The sequence below is a fragment of the Triturus cristatus genome, unplaced genomic scaffold (genome assembly GCF_964204655.1).
Source record: "Triturus cristatus unplaced genomic scaffold, aTriCri1.1 SCAFFOLD_507, whole genome shotgun sequence".
Lineage (NCBI taxonomy): Eukaryota > Metazoa > Chordata > Amphibia > Caudata > Salamandridae > Triturus > Triturus cristatus.
Genome location: NW_028188206.1, coordinates 49,201 through 68,446, shown reverse-complemented (window position 1 = coordinate 68,446; position 19,246 = coordinate 49,201). Strand labels below are relative to the sequence as shown.

The 19,246-nt window shown below is 50.8% G+C and overlaps 1 pseudogene; it reads right to left on the bottom strand.

Moving 5' to 3' along the window:
- Window positions 1–4,476: 4,476 nt before the first annotated feature.
- Window positions 4,477–7,896, bottom strand: LOC146769254 (solute carrier family 4 member 11 pseudogene; annotated as a pseudogene).
- Between the last annotated feature and the right edge of the window lie 11,350 nt (window positions 7,897–19,246).

The window sequence follows — 19,246 nt, the reverse complement described above, 5'->3', positions numbered from 1 at the left end:
TGCTGGCATGCCGCTGCTGACAAGCAGCTGCAGACACAACACTGCTGACACACCACTGGTGACACACCACTACTGATACATCCCTGCTGCTGTCTCTAGTGACACACCACTGCTGACACACCATTGCTGACACGCAGCTGCTGACACGCTGCTGCTGACATGCCACTGCTGACACGCCACTGCTGACACACCACTGCTGACACCACTGCTGAGACACCACTGCTGACACATCTCTGCTGACACATTGCTGCTGACACACCGCTGCTGACACACCACTGCTGACACATCGCTGTTGACACGCCGCACGCTGCTGCAGACACACCACTGCTGACACACCACTGCTAACACGTTGCTGCTGACACGCCGCTGCTGACACACCACTGCTAACACACTGCTGCTACCATGACACTGCTGACACTACTGCTGACACACTGCTGCTGACACACCACTGCTGACACACCACTGCTGACACGACACTGCTGACACACCACTGCTGACACGACACTGCTGACACACCACTGCTGACACGCCACTGCTGACACACCAATGCTGACACCATTGCTGACACACCGCTTCTTACACACCACTGCTGACATGCCGCAGCTGTCACACCACTGCTGACACACCACTGTTGACATACCACTGCTGACACGACGCTGCTGACATGATGCTGCTGACACACTGCTGCTGACACGCTGCTGCTGACATGCCGCTGCTGACACCATTGCTGACACACTGTTGCTTTCACACCACTGATGACATGTCGCTGCTGACACCACTACTGACACACCACTGCTGACACACCGCTGCTGACACAACTGCTGACACTCCACTGCTGACACACCACAGCTGACACACAACTGCTGACACATCACTGCTGTTACAATCCGGATTCTCTGGTTGGCACAGGTAGGTACTTGTGTCAAGCAGGGAACCTTTCCTCTAGTGAGGGTATGGGGTACACTCCTAAAATAACCCCTGCTCACCCTCTAGGTAGCTTGGCGCGAGCAGTCAAGGCTTATCTCAGAGCGTTATAGGTTAAGCATTTGTGAACACATACAGTAACCCAGTGACAACACTACAAATGGACAGCATACAGGTTTTATATTAAAAATAAGGATTCTTTATATAGAGTTACCACAAGACCATTAAATGACAAAAATACACAATACTGTTACTTTAGATGGTAGAATTTTGCTTAGTTCTCTTAAGTTTTTAAATGCAACACTTAGTCAATGTACCTTTTAGATGTGACACGCAGGGCAACGAAAGTGTTGCAACGATGTTGATGCAATGATGTTTTTGGTGCAAAGAAATAAAGACGTGAAGATCTTCCAGATGACTTCCGCTTCTCCAACTCGATGCGTCAGCTACAGCGGCATCATCCTTTACGCGATGCGATGACAGCGGCCTTGACAGCGGCACTCTTCTCCGACGTTTGCGAGACGCTTCCGCTCGATGCGATGTTGCAGCGGTGACACCCCTTTACGCTATGTGACGACAGCAGCTCCGACGGCGGCACGCTTCTCCTCCTTGAATCGCGCTTCCAGCTCCTTGCGACACGCAGTCCCTCAGAAGGCCCAACAACAGCAGCAGGCACTTCCAAAGAACTCTGGGGAGCTGGGGGGTGAAGTCTGTTGTTCCTGAGACCTCAGCAGGAGGCAAGCTCTATTCCAAGCCCTTGGAGATCTTTTTAAGCACAAGTTGAAATAAAGTATTTTGTAGTCTTTCTCCTCTCCTTCAGCAGCAAGGCAACCACTGCAGGCCAATCCGCCAGGTCAGGGACAGTACTCCTCCTTACAGCTTTCCCAGTTCCTTCTCCTCAGGCAGAGATTCTTCTTGTCAAGCAGGATCTAATTTCTTGGGAGCAGGGTCCCAATACTTATACCCCTAATTCCTTTGTTCCTCTGGGGTAGAGGGACCTTTGCCCAGTCCAAACCAGTTCATGAGCACTTTGTTAACATGACTCTGACTTTCTATTCAGGGTGCGGGGCAGAGACATCAGCCGCTCCACAGGAGGTGGAGCCAACATTGTGGTGGCAGAGCACAGCCCCATTCAGAGTCCAGGTGCACTCCTCCCACCCATCTGGATGTCAATCTCTCTATTCACCACCAGGCTACCTAGCCCTGCCCCTCTGGGTTTCCCCAGCCCTGTCACTCACACAAACCAGACAGGCAGATACACATCATAGCAGAGGCGGGCTTAAATGGTTAGGCAAGCAAATACCAACTTTCTAAAAGTGGTATTTGCAAACACAGAATATTAAAATAAACTTTACTAAAAGATGTATTTTAATATTCTGAGTTCAGGAATACTAAACTCGAATTTCTACCATGTTCCCTGGGTCTGTTAGGATCATAGGATGTAACAATTCTAACAGCCCATTCTGGCCTATGGGAACAGGTAGCCTTGCAATAGTGAAAAACGAAAATGGCTGTAATTCACTATTAGGACATGCCACACACATCAGGGCTTGTCCTACCTTATGCTTACAATGCACACTGCCCTTGGGCCTACCATAGGGGTGACTAATATCAAGTTAAGGGAAGGTTTAGGGACTGGGAAGTGGGTGCATTTGCCCAGTCAGCATTACAGTACCAGACTGCACGCAGGTTCTGCAATGGCAGACCTTAGACACATTTTACTAGGCCGCTTCTGTGGGTGGCACAACCAGTGCTGCAAGCCCACCAGCGGCATTTGTATTTACAAGCCCTGGTCACCCCTGGTACACTTTACTGGGGTCTGACAGTAAACCAAATAAGCCAATCATGGAATCCAACCAACATATACATTTTTTTTTTTACACTGTTTTATTACATCATATTACATATACGATTGTCATGCATTTATGTCTACTCTTTAACATGAATAAATACAGTACGCCAACACCTTGGTTACTACACAAACAGCTATATGCAAGCCTACCTTCTTAAGGCAAGTCCATAATGATGAATTGCGCTGCACAATTCGAGCTCCATTTGAGTGCTTCATTCATTGAATGCAGACTGTACGTTCTAATCTGAAATTCCACTAGGAATCTTCAAATGTGCAGTATTTATCTCCTTTCAGGAGTTTCATAGATTTGAACTTGGAGAGAGGTAGATAACCGCTGCCATGTGCCCAAGAGCACCAACATAGATTAATCACTTTGAATGTGTATGTTTTAAGAAAGATAGCAACCTTGAAAAATGCAGTTTGGTATCTTTAAATAACCATTGTCTTTGCACAAACATACATTATTCTTTTTTTTAAAAAGTCAAAGAATGGTGACAGGACTAAAACAATGTAGACTAAGCTGGTGTTTCATTCCTGCTATTTGCCTTTCTCCAAGTAAAATTAGGATACAGTGCACTATTTTATAGCGAAAAATCGATCAGTAACTGTTACATGACAGTTACCATACAGCTTTTTGGTCATTCGACAATTAACCTCTCAAAAATTCAGATTCTGCACAGAAACTTTAAAACTTCAGAACCATACACCTGAGTGTTCTCTAACTAACTTTCAAAATAAAAAAGGAACAGAATACAACAACAATTTGCATATGTGATCTACAATATGGGAACGCTTATCCAATTAACTAAATACTGAGTTTTTCGACTTGGTGAATATTTAATATTGCTCTTTCATGTTGTGAATCTATGGTGTGTGTGTACATTTTATAATTCACTCTGTTTGTTAATGCTGTTTTAATATTTTGTTTAAAAACTTTTCCTAACACCACTATGCAGAATATCAGGTGTTGTACAATACAATTTTAAATGAAATCTGAAATTAATATACAGAAAGGAGAACTAAGATAATTGCAAATACAACAAATTTTGATCAACCTGTTAACAGAACAGCCACTACATTAAAACAAAATATGAAATTTACACAATGGCCATTGTTTCAAACACTGAAAGCTTTGTAATAGTTCCAGCTTGCCTATAGATTTTCATGAATCATGTCCTACATACTATTTGGCAACATAGCACTAACTGGAAAACAAACAAAAAAACAAGGCTTTGAATTAGCCAAAAATAAGTTGCTCTTTATAGTTGTCGACTAGTTTTCTTAAGAGATGTCTAGAAAACTAGTGACTCTTCTATGTATACAATTTGAACAGAAGATGGTAGCACATTTACATTTTGAGTGTGGAGTTATTTTAATGTCTGTAATAATGTGTTAACATATTTGAAAGCTGAACAAATAGACGAGAATATCTAAACCCCCATTAACATTGATTGTATAGATACTGTCCCACAAACCTTTGTTTAGATATAAGCAAATAAAGCTAGGTTCTTTATCGTAGGCTGTTCAAAGATACTTTATGTACACAATATCAATAGTATGCACATGTGGATTCTCTATGATTCGCCCATGTTACGCAGATGTATATCATATATTCTGTGTTGGTATGTGATTCCAGTTGATTTAAAAAATAAATAACATTGCTACATGAAGTTAGAGGTAACATACAGGAAAGGTTCAATTTACTATTTAATAGCTTAAACCTGTCAGAAATGCTACATTGTGACTAAGTAAACCTACATATGCATAGCCCGGGTACATTTGCAGAAACACTAGGTCAGGTTCTTAAGTGTCTAGTTTTCCTCAGTACTTAGTAATGTGAATAGGCTTATCTACCCAGAGAAAATGGCAAGAACAGAAATGCCACTGTACAATGAAATACAAATGCCACACTCTAGATTAATCTCACAATTGTTAAAATCACAAGTCAAATGCCATTTACATATATTAATTGGTTCCTCTGAGACGCGAACATCTAAAAAAATAAAATCTTCCTTAAAATTAAGGGATAACAAAAAAGAGTTTGAGTAAGCATTTTTGGTGATGTATAGGTTTGCTTGATGAAAGTGGTCTTCAGATAGTCTGTTTGCACCAGAGAATTTTCTTTTGTGTTATACACACAGAAAATGGGATAATCCTTTTCTAGCACACCACAGTATATTAAATGCCTTCATAGAATACTGACAAAACAGAGCGACAACTGAACACAGCAATGAGAAATCTTCCCTTTTTCTGAAAATGTTGCAGTTTTCACTTCTGAAATAAAGCTGTGATTTGCATTTGAAACTTCAATGCTCTGCATCCATTGCATCAAGATATTTTGATTCAATAATCCTGGGAAGCAGGTTATACCTGATTGGTATCATTCCTATCATGATCAGAGGAAAGATCATTTTCATGTAAGGCAGGGGCGACATTCCAAATCCGCAAAGGATAATGAGCTGGAGAACCTGTAACCCTGTGAAATAGTGGATCTTTCTCTGAGGAACTCTATGGATATAATGAGTTGGTGGGTAAGCAGTCTGTTCTTTCAAAAGAAGGGCTACTCTCTCAAAGAGCTGGCTGCCATCAATGGAGGTTAAAGCGATATACAGGAAAAGACCTTGGAGTACTGGCTTTGGAATCCACTGCAGTGGAAAAGGAAGAAGGAAAAGGGAAAGGCCCACAAGAATGTTTGCTACCAGAGATGTTAAACGTGTCTCCTTTACACTCACTATTGTCCCGTAGATGTGACCATTTTCTACACGTTCTTCTACATTAGCCAGTGTACGGACATGCATTGGAGAGTGGGGAAATGCTGCATGAATCCAAGGTAATCCAAAGACCGACATCCCAGTGTTAATCAAAGCAACAAGAAGAAGATCCCAATGATAAGCGGTTCCTTTCACAAGCCTGTTCTCAGGTGCATTGGTGAGAGACGCTACTATATTTTGCTCTATGAAGAAAAGCATTAAAAGAAGGAATCCAAGTCCCATGCCACTCATTACAGAACCTAGTGAGAGGGACCCAATTGGTGCGAGCACAAATAAGCTCTCACTTTCGATGTAGTTAAATGTTGCAATTTTTATCTCTTTGAAGAAATATGATCCAACAATTGAGAAAGCTATGACAGATATGGGTAAGGCACAGTCAGACAAAATTTCACGGACCCTTGAATGGAGGTACGGGCTTTTTTTAAATTGATAGAGTGTATGGCCCAGCCACAGAGTGCCCAGCATCAACATGAGGCTTAGGACAGCCTTTTCCCGTCCAGGTTGTGCACTTTCATGCCCGCCCGTCTCATTAAATGGTATTGTGGAACTGGCCAACGACGAATTAAGAAAGCTGGAGTTGAGTGCACTTGAGTTGACGAGGCTCAGAAAAGTGTCTCCATGCTCCTTCTCATCATATGTGTTAGGGTAGACATAGTAGTATTTTTAAAAAAATGTTATTATGCCTTTAAGTGCATCCAAGACAAACGTAATGGATATAAAAAGTGCTATGATTTCTTCAGTTGACCTTTTAAAGAGTTTCATTAACAGACTGCAGTTAAATAGGGCATATAACACAAGAAAGCAACTGTTCCATAGCCCTGTCCAGGCATAGAAAGCTTTAAAATCCAAATTGTAGTCATCACATATTCCTCTAATCAGGTTAATATATAAAGCCAGCGGGGCGGTCGTTAAAAGTACAACTAATGGCTGTCCAGAAAAGAGTGCATAAACAACTCCACCGATGCACTGACCAATAATAGTCTTCTGCACATCAATAGCACCTTTAGTGCTCTCATCATTCAGGGAACCAAATGCGATACAAGGCAAGAGACAGGCAAAATATAGAAAAATCATTGTTGTGATGTACTTTCCAATGGCTTTATTATGTCCAATAATACCATCAGTGAAGTCCTGAGGGTACACTGGCAACCTGCGTGATATATCTTCAAAAATCCCATTACCAATATTATAAAAGTCCTGGATCTTGAGAGGCTTTTGGTTTTGTACTTTATGACTTTCATTCAGAATGGAGGGACCCTGATTAGTTAGCAAATGACGCTGATGTACTAAGGCATCCTTAAATTCTTCTTCTGTTTTGGTTTCAAGAAGTTTCTGACGGAATGCAATGTCCGAAAATATCGTTGCAAAGGTGCGACCCACTTCAGTTGCAGTTTTAGTGCTTTTCATTTTAGGGGGAGCCAAGACTAATATGACAAATCTCACTTCGCAGGAGTTCTCACCCCAGTTCTGAGGCCTTTCCAATCGACTGATGCAAACATGACGTCGCTGAAGTGCTTTTATAGTGCAAATGATACAAAGCCAGGATTGCTGGTATTGCACACCAGTGGCAGTTGCAGTTACTCCTTGAATTGTGTCTGAAAGGAGATGAACTTTCCCTTCTCTCGCTGTCCCTGAATCAGTGAATAAAGTGCTCATGATTTTGTCAAAGTTGCAACTTGGCTCTGTATTATCGGAGTCTTCTGCAAAATGTTTCAGCATTTCTCTCAGGATGTCATCAAGAGAGGTTGCAGTCTCATCTAGAATGATACTGGCTCTGGCCAGGAATCCATCAAGATCACGGTGTGCTCGCACCTCTTCTTCAAAATTCTTTAATTTTAGATATTTCCTTGATGTATGCAATAATACACAGCCATTACCGTCATTTTCTGCGATACTCTGTGGTACTTCCAAGTTGACGTTCACAAAAAAACGTATGCTTTCACCAGAAACAATTGAAGACTGAACAGTGTCAAAGAGCTCATCTCCTCCTCCTCCACCATCTTCTTTAGTTTCACAGCCTTCATCCGTATCACACTTAAGGTAACCTGTCTCCTCAAAAAAATATCCATTTCTGGACATTGCTGCAGGAGGGCTATCTTCCCCGGTGGTGGAGAGCAGGCTCCCGGAGCCCTCGCTGGTGTCGGACCTGCCCTGTTCATCGGTCCTCAAGTTTTCTCCTGTCTCTGCCGGACTCTCATGTGCTAGTGTGTGAGAGGCCTTGGCTCGGCCCGCCAGTGCCGGTGTGTGCGAGGCCTTGGCTCGGCTCTCCTGCGCCGGTGTGTGGGAGGCCTTGGCTCGGCTCTCCTGCGCCGGTGTGTGCGAGGCCTTGGCTCGGCTCTCCTGCGCTGGTGTGCGAAGCCTTGGCTCGGCTCTCCTGCACTGGTGTGCGAAACCTTAACTCGGGCTCTCCGGTATCGGTGTGCGCGTTGCCTTAGCTCGTTTTCTTTTTTTTTTTTGCAGATGCCTCTCTTGGAGCGAGCACAGGTGTGAGTGACCGCTATAGCCCACCTACCGGCCCTTTAGGGTCATATACATTTTAAATAGGGAGCACTTGCACTGTGGCACTGGTTGGCAGTGGCACAGTGCTCTGAGCAGCTAACACCAGCAAAACACATGAGGCACAGCGACAAAAAGTGGAAGGGAGACTCCCGCCAAGGTTCGCAGGTCTAACAGCTGCTGACACACCACTGCTGACAGCACTGCTGATACACCACTGCTGACACACCACTGCAGACACTCCACTGCTGACACGCCACTGCAGGCACACCACTTCTGACACACCACTGCTAATACATCACTGCTAATACATCACTGCTGACATGCCTCTGCTGACACGTTACTGCAGACACCACTGCTGACACACCACTGCTGACAAACCACTGCTGACACGCCGCTGCTGACACACCACTGCTGACATGCCGCTGCTGACACACCACTGCTGACACACCACTGCTGACACTGCTGCAGATGCCACTGAGACACACAACTGCTGACATGCCACTGCTGACACACCGCTGCTGACACGCCACTGCAGACACGCCACTGCAGACACACCACTGCAGACACACCTCTGCTGACAAACCTCTGCTGACATGCCGCTGCTGACACGCCACTGCTGACACCACTGCTGACACACCACTGCTGAAACATCGCTGCTGAAACCACTGCTGACACGCCACTGCTGGCATGCCGCTGCTAAGAAGCCGCTGCAGACACAATACTTTTGACACACCTCTGGTGACACACCACTGCTTACACACAATTGGTGACACACCACTGCTGATACATCCCTGCTGATGCCTCTGCTGACACACCACTGCTGACACACCACTGCTGACACACCACTGCTGACACATCACTGCTGACACGCTGCTGCTGACACACCACTGCTGACACATCGCTGCTGACACATCGCTGCTGACACATCGCTGCTGACACCACTGCTGACATATCGCTGCTGACACACCACCGCAGACACACCACTGCTGACCCGCTGCTGATGACACCGCTGCTGACACACCACTGCTGACACACCACTGCTGACACACCACTGCTGACACCACTGCTGACACATCGCTGCAGACACATCGCTTCTGACACACCACTGCTGACACATCACTGCTGACACCACTGCTGACACAGCACTGCTGACATGCTGCTGCTGACACGCTGCTGCTGACAAGCTGCTGCTGACACACTGCTACTTACACCACTGCTGACACACCACTGCTGACACACCACTGCTGACACACGGCTGCTGACATGCTGCTGCAGATACCACTGCTGACACACCACTACTGATACACAACTGCTGACATGCCACTGCTGACATGCTGCTGCTGACACATCGCTGCTGACACATCACTGCTGACACACCACTGCTGACATGCCGCTGCTGACATGCCACTGCTGACACCATTGCTGACACACCGCTGCTTACACACCATTACTGACATGTCACTGCTGATATGCCGCTGCTGACACTACTGCTGATACACCACTGCTGACACACCACTGCTGACACGTTGCTGCTGACACAACGCTGCTGACACCACTGCTGACACACCACTGCTGCCAAACCACTGCTGACATGCCACTGCTGACACACTGCTGACACACCGCTGCTGACACACCACTGCTGACACTACTGCTGACATGTCGCTGCTGACACGCCACTGCTGACACACTGCTGCTGACACACCACTGCTCACATCCCTCTGCTGACACGCCGCTCCTGACACTAATGCTGACACACCGCTGCTTACACACCACTGCTGACATGTAGCTGCTGATACGACGCTGCTGACACCACTGCTGACACACCACTGCTGACAAACCACTGCTGGCATGCCGCTGCTGACTCACTGCTGACACACCACTGCTGACACACCACTGCTGATACATCGCTGCTGACACGGCACTGGTAACACATCACTGCTGACTCATTGCTGCTGACACACCACTGCTGACACACCACTGCTGACACACCACTGCTGACACACCACTGCTGACACACAACTGCTCACATGCCACTGCTGACATGCCACTGCTGACACACCACTGCTGATATGCCGCTGCTGACACACCACTGCTAACACATCGCTGCTGACTCATTGCTGCTGACACACCACTGCTGACACACCACTGCTGACACATTGCTGCTGACATGCTGCTGCTGACACCACTGCTGACACACCACTGTTGACACACCATTGCTGGCACGCCACACGCTGCTGCAGACACACCACTATTGACACACTACTGCTGACATGCCGCTGCTGACACACTGCTGCTGACACACTGCTGCTGACACACCACAGCTGACACTACTGCTGACACACTGCTGCTGACACACCACTGCTGACACACTGCTGCTGTACCACTACTGACACACCGCTGCTGACACACCACAGCTGACACACCACTGCTGACACGCCACTGCTGACACACCACTGCAGACACGCCGCTGCTGACATGCCGCTGCATACACCACTGCTGACACACCACTGCTGACAAACCACTGCTGACATGCCGCTGCTGACACACTGCTGACACGCCGCTGCTGACACACTGCTGACACGCCGCTGCTGACACACCACTGCTGATACGCCACTGCTGCCATGCCACTGCTGACATCATTGCTGACACACCGCTGCTTACACACCACTGCTGACATGCCGCTGCTGTCTACCACTGCTGACACACCAATGTTGACCCACCACTGCAAACACGTCGCTGCTGACACGATGCTGCTGAAACGCTGCTGCTGACACGCCGCTGCTGACACTATTGCTGACACACCGTTGCTTACACACCACTGCTATTATGGCGCTGCTGACATGCTGTTGCTGACACTACTGCTAACACACTGCTGCTGACACACCACTGCTGACATGTATCTGCTAATACGACGCTGCTGACACCACTGCTGACACACCACTGCTGACAAACCACTGCTGACATGCTGCTGCTGGCATACTGCTGACACACCACTACTGACACAACTCTGCTGACACATTGCTGCTGACACGGCACTGCTAACACCACTGCTGACACATCGCTGCTGAAACTCAACTGCTCACATGCCATTGCTGACATGCCACTGCTGACACACCACTGCTGATACACCGCTGCTGACACACCAATGCTGACATATCACTGCTGACACATTGCTGCTGACACACCACTGCTGACACACCGCTGCTGACACATCGCTGCTGACACGCTGCTGCTCACACCACTACTGACACACCGCTGTTGTCACACCACTGCTGGCACGCCGCACGCTGCTGCAGACACACCACTGTTGACCCACTATTGCTGACATGCCGCTGCTGTCATGCCGCTGCTGACACACCACTGCTGACACGCCGCTGCTGACACGCCGCTGCTGACATGCCACTGCTGACACACCACTGCAGACACACTGCTGCTGACATGCCACTGCAGACACCACTGCTGACACACCACTGCTGACAAACCACTGCTGACATGCCGCTGCTGACACACTGCGGACACACTGCTGCTGACACACCACTGCTGACACGACACTGCTGAAACATCACTGCTGACACACCACTGCTGACACGCCACTGCTGCCAGGCCACTGCTGATACCATTGCTGACACACCGCTGCTTACACACTACTGATTACATGCCACTGCTGATACCACTGCTGAAACACCACTGCTGACACACCACTGCTGACACGATGCTGCTGACACAATGCTGACACACTGCTGCTGACACGCCGCTGCTGACACGCCGCTGCTGACACCATTGCTGACACACCACTGCTTACACACAACTGTTGAGATGCCGCTGCTGACACTACTGCTGACACACCGCTGCTGACACATCACTGCTGACACGCCACTGCTGACATGCTGATGCTGACACCACTGCTGACACACCGCTGCTGACACACCACAGCTGACACACCACTGCTGACACATCGCTGCTGACACACCACTGCTGACACCACTGCTGACACGCTGCTGCAGACTCACCACTGCTGACACACCACTGCTAATACATCACTGCTGACAGAACGCTGCTGACACGTTACTGCAGACACCACTGCTGATACACCACTGCTGACAAACCACTGCTGACACGCCGCTGCTGACACACCACTGCTGACATGCCGCTGCTGACACAACAATGCTGACAAGCTGCTGCTGACACGCCGCTGCTGACACCACTGCTGACACACCACTGCTGACACAACACTGCTGACATGTCGCTGCAGACACCACTGCTGACACACCACTGCTGACACACCAATGCTGACACAGCACAGCTGACACATCGCTGCTGAATTGCTGCTGCTGACATGCCACTGCTGACACCCCGCTGCAGACACTACTGCTGACACACCACTGCTGGCACACAGCTGCAGACACCACTGCTGACACACCACTGCTGACACACTGCTGCTGACACTCCACTGCAGATGCCACTGTGACACCACTGCTGACACACAACTGTTGACATGCCACTGCTGACACGCCACTGCTGACATGCCGCTTCTGACATGCCGCTGCTGACACATCACTGCTGACACACCACTACTCACATGCCACTGCTGAGATGCTGCTGCTAACACCATTGCTGACACACCGCTGCTTACACACCACTGCTGATATGCCGCTGCTGACATGTCGCTGCTGACACTAATGCTGACACACTGCTGCTGACACATCGCTGCTGACATGCCGCTGCTGACATGCCGCTGCTGACACTAATGCTGACACACCGCTGCTGACACATCGCTGCTGACACATCGCTGCTGACACATCGCTGCTGACATGCCACTGCTGACACCACTGCTGACACACCGCTGCTGACACTCCACTGCAGACACACCACTGCTGACACGATGCTGCTGACACAATGCTGACACACTGCTGCTGACACGCCGCTGCTGACACCATTGCTGACACACCACTGCTTACACACAACTGTTGAGATGCCGCTGCTGACACTACTGCTGACACACCGCTGCTGACACATCACTGCTGACACGCCACTGCTGACATGCTGATGCTGACACCACTGCTGACACACCGCTGCTGACACACCACAGCTGACACACCACTGCTGACACATCGCTGCTGACACACCACTGCTGACACCACTGCTGACACGCTGCTGCAGACTCACCACTGCTGACACACCACTGCTAATACATCACTGCTGACAGAACGCTGCTGACACGTTACTGCAGACACCACTGCTGATACACCACTGCTGACAAACCACTGCTGACACGCCGCTGCTGACACACCACTGCTGACTTGCCGCTGCTGACACAACAATGCTGACAAGCTGCTGCTGACACGCCGCTGCTGACACCACTGCTGACACACCACTGCTGACACAACACTGCTGACATGTCGCTGCAGACACCACTGCTGACACACCACTGCTGACACACCAATGCTGACACAGCACAGCTGACACATCGCTGCTGAATTGCTGCTGCTGACACGCCACTGCTGACACCCCGCTGCAGACACTACTGCTGACACACCACTGCTGGCACCCAGCTGCAGACACCACTGCTGACACACCGCTGCTGACACACTGCTGCTGACACTCCACTGCAGATGCCACTGTGACACCACTGCTGACACACAACTGTTGACATGCCACTGCTGACACGCCACTGCTGACATGCCGCTTCTGACATGCCGCTGCTGACACATCACTGCTGACACACCACTACTCACATGCCACTGCTGAGATGCTGCTGCTAACACCATTGCTGACACACCGCTGCTTACACACCACTGCTGATATGCCGCTGCTGACATGTCGCTGCTGACACTAATGCTGACACACCGCTGCTTACACACCACTGCTGACATGTAGCTGCTGATACGACGCTGCTGACACCACTGCTGACACACCACTGCTGACAAACCACTGCTGGCATGCCGCTGCTGACTCACTGCTGACATACCACTGCTGACACACCACTGCTGATACATCGCTGCTGACATGGCACTGGTAACACCACTGCTGACAGATCGCTGCTGACACACAACTGCTCACATGCCACTGCTGACATGCCACTGCTGACATGCCACTGCTGACACACCACTGCTGATACGCCGCTGCTGACACACCACTGCTAACACATCGCTGCTGACTCATTGCTGCTGACACACCACTGCTGACACACCACTGCTGACACATCGCTGCTGACACGCTGCTGCTGACACCACTGCTGACACACCACTGTTGACAAACCATTGCTGGCACGCCACACGCTGCTGCAGACACACCACTATTGACACACTACTGCTGACATGCCGCTGCTGACACACTGCTGCTGACACACTGCTGCTGACACACCACAGCTGACACTACTGCTGACACACTGCTGCTGACACACCACTGCTGACACACTGCTGCTGTACCACTACTGACACACCGCTGCTGACACACCACAGCTGACACACCACTGCTGACACGCCACTGCTGACACACCACTGCAGACACGCCGCTGCTGACATGCCGCTGCATACACCACTGCTGACACACCACTGCTGACACACCACTGCTGACATGCCGCTGCTGACACACTGCTGACACGCCGCTGCTGACACACTGCTGACACGCCGCTGCTGACACACCACTGCTGATACGCCACTGCTGCCACGCCACTGCTGACACCATTGCTGACACACCGCTGCTTACACACCACTGCTGACATGCCGCTGCTGTCTACCACTGCTGACACACCAATGTTGACCCACCACTGCAAACACGTCGCTGCTGACACGATGCTGCTGAAATGCTGCTGCTGACACGCCGCTGCTGACACTATTGCTGACACACCGTTGCTTACACACCACTGCTATTATGGCGCTGCTGACATGCTGTTGCTGACACTACTGCTAACACACTGCTGCTGACACACCACTGCTGACATGTATCTGCTAATACGAAGCTGCTGACACCACTGCTGACACACCACTGCTGACAAACCACTGCTGACATGCTGCTGCTGGCATACTGCTGACACACCACTACTGACACAACTCTGCTGACACATCGCTGCTGACACGGCACTGCTAACACCACTGCTGACACATCGCTGCTGACACTCAACTGCTCACATGCCATTGCTGACATGCCACTGCTGACACACCACTGCTGATACACCGCTGCTGACACACCAATGCTGACATATCACTGCTGACACATTGCTGCTGACACACCACTGCTGACACACCGCTGCTGACACATCTCTGCTGACACGCTGCTGCTCACACCACTACTGACACACCGCTGTTGTCACACCACTGCTGGCACGCCGCACGCTGCTGCAGACAAACCACTGTTGACCCACTATTGCTGACACGCCGCTGCTGTCATGCCGCTGCTGACACACCGCTGCTGACACGCCGCTGCTGACACGCCGCTGCTGACATGCCACTGCTGACACACCACTGCAGACACACTGCTGCTGACATGCCGCTGCAGACACCACTGCTGACACACCACTGCTGACAAACCACTGCTGACATGCCGCTGCTGACACACTGCGGACACACTGCTGCTGACACACCACTGCTGACACGACACTGCTGAAACATCACTGCTGACACACCACTGCTGACACGCCACTGCTGCCAGGCCACTGCTGATACCATTGCTGACACACCGCTGCTTACACACTACTGATTACATGCCACTGCTGTCACCACTGCTGACACACCACTGCTGACACACCACTGCTGACACGATGCTGCTGACACAATGCTGACACACTGCTGCTGACACACCGCTGCTGACACCATTGCTGACACACCACTGCTTACACACAACTGTTGAGATGCCGCTGCTGACACTACTGCTGACACACCGCTGCTGACACATCACTGCTGACACGCCACTGCTGACATGCTGATGCTGACACCACTGCTGACACACCGCTGCTGACACACCACAGCTGACACACCACTGCTGACACATCGCTGCTGACACACCACTGCTGACACCACTGCTGACACGCTGCTGCAGACTCACCACTGCTGACACACCACTGCTAATACATCACTGCTAACAGAACGCTGCTGACACGTTACTGCAGACACCACTGCTGATACACCACTGCTGACAAACCACTGCTGACATGCCGCTGCTGACACAACAATGCTGACAAGCTGCTGCTGACACACCGCTGCTGACACCACTGCTGACACACCACTGCTGACACAACACTGCTGACATGTCACTGCAGACACCACTGCTGACACACCACTGCTGACACACCAATGCTGACACAGCACAGCTGACACATCGCTGCTGAATTGCTGCTGCTGACATGCCACTGCTGACACCCCGCTGCAGACACTACTGCTGACACACCACTGCTGGCACCCAGCTGCAGACACCACTGCTGACACACCGCTGCTGACACACTGCTCCTGACACTCCACTGCAGATGCCACTGTGACACCACTGCTGACACACAACTGCTGACATGCCACTGCTGACACGCCACTGCTGACATGCCGCTTCTGACACGCCGCTGCTGACACATCACTGCTGACACACCACTACTCACATGCCACTGCTGAGATGCTGCTGCTAACACCATTGCTGACACACCGCTGCTTACACACCACTGCTGATATGCCGCTGCTGACATGTCGCTGCTGACACTAATGCTGACACACTGCTGCTGACACATCGCTGCTGACATGCCGCTGCTGACATGCCGCTGCTGACACTAATGCTGACACACTGCTGCTGACACATCGCTGCTAACACATCGCTGCTGACATGCCACTGCTGACACCACTGCTGACACACCGCTGCTGACACTCCACTGCAGACACACCACTGCTGACACGCTGCTGATTACACCACTGATGACACATCGCTACTGACACACCACTGCTCACACATCGCTGCAGACACATCGCTTCTGGCACACCACTGCTGACACATCACTGCAGACACACTGCTGCTGTCTACCACTGCTGACACACAAATGTTGACCCACCACTGCAAACACGTCGCTGCTGACACGATGCTGCTGACACGCCGCTGCTGACACATCTCTGCTGACACGCTGCTGCTCACACCACTACTGACACACCGCTGTTGTCACACCACTGCAGGCACGCCGCACGCTGCTGCAGACAAACCACTGTTGACCCACTATTGCTGACACGCCGCTGCTGTCATGCCGCTGCTGACACACCGCTGCTGACACGCCGCTGCTGACACGCCGCTGCTGACATGCCACTGCTGACACACCACTGCAGACACACTGCTGCTGACATGCCGCTGCAGACACCACTGCTGACACACCACTGCTGACAAACCACTGCTGACATGCCGCTGCTGACACACTGCGGACACACTGCTGCTGACACACCACTGCTGACACGACACTGCTGAAACATCACTGCTGACACACCACTGCTGACACGCCACTGCTGCCAGGCCACTGCTGATACCATTGCTGACACACCGCTGCTTACACACTACTGATTACATGCCACTGCTGTCACCACTGCTGACACACCACTGCTGACACACCACTGCTGACACGATGCTGCTGACACAATGCTGACACACTGCTGCTGACACACCGCTGCTGACACCATTGCTGACACACCACTGCTTACACACAACTGTTGAGATGCCGCTGCTGACACTACTGCTGACACACCGCTGCTGACACATCACTGCTGACACGCCACTGCTGACATGCTGATGCTGACACCACTGCTGACACACCGCTGCTGACACACCACAGCTGACACACCACTGCTGACACATCGCTGCTGACACACCACTGCTGACACCACTGCTGACACGCTGCTGCAGACTCACCACTGCTGACACACCACTGCTAATACATCACTGCTAACAGAACGCTGCTGACACGTTACTGCAGACACCACTGCTGATACACCACTGCTGACAAACCACTGCTGACATGCCGCTGCTGACACAACAATGCTGACAAGCTGCTGCTGACACACCGCTGCTGACACCACTGCTGACACACCACTGCTGACACAACACTGCTGACATGTCACTGCAGACACCACTGCTGACACACCACTGCTGACACACCAATGCTGACACAGCACAGCTGACACATCGCTGCTGAATTGCTGCTGCTGACATGCCACTGCTGACACCCCGCTGCAGACACTACTGCTGACACACCACTGCTGGCACCCAGCTGCAGACACCACTGCTGACACACCGCTGCTGACACACTGCTCCTGACACTCCACTGCAGATGCCACTGTGACACCACTGCTGACACACAACTGCTGACATGCCACTGCTGACACGCCACTGCTGACATGCCGCTTCTGACACGCCGCTGCTGACACATCACTGCTGACACACCACTACTCACATGCCACTGCTGAGATGCTGCTGCTAACACCATTGCTGACACACCGCTGCTTACACACCACTGCTGATATGCCGCTGCTGACATGTCGCTGCTGACACTAATGCTGACACACTGCTGCTGACACATCGCTGCTGACATGCCGCTGCTGACATGCCGCTGCTGACACTAATGCTGACACACTGCTGCTGACACATCGCTGCTAACACATCGCTGCTGACATGCCACTGCTGACACCACTGCTGACACACCGCTGCTGACACTCCACTGCAGACACACCACTGCTGACACGCTGCTGATTACACCACTGATGACACATCGCTACTGACACACCACTGCTCACACATCGCTGCAGACACATCGCTTCTGGCACACCACTGCTGACACATCACTGCAGACACACTGCTGCTGTCTACCACTGCTGACACACAAATGTTGACCCACCACTGCAAACACGTCGCTGCTGACACGATGCTGCTGACACGCCGCTGCTGACACTATTGCTGACACACCATTGCTTACACACCACTGCTATTATGGTGCTGCTGACATGCTGTTGCTGACAATACTGCTAACACACTGCTGCTGACATACCACTGCTGACAAACCACTGCTGACACACCACTGCTGACACATCGCTGCTGACACTCCACTGCTGACACCACTGCTGACACGCCGCTGCTGACACACCACTGCAGACACGCCGCTGCTGACACGCCACTGCAGACACACCACTGATGACACACCACTGCTGACACACCACTGCTGACCTGCTGCTGCTGGAACACCACTGCTGAC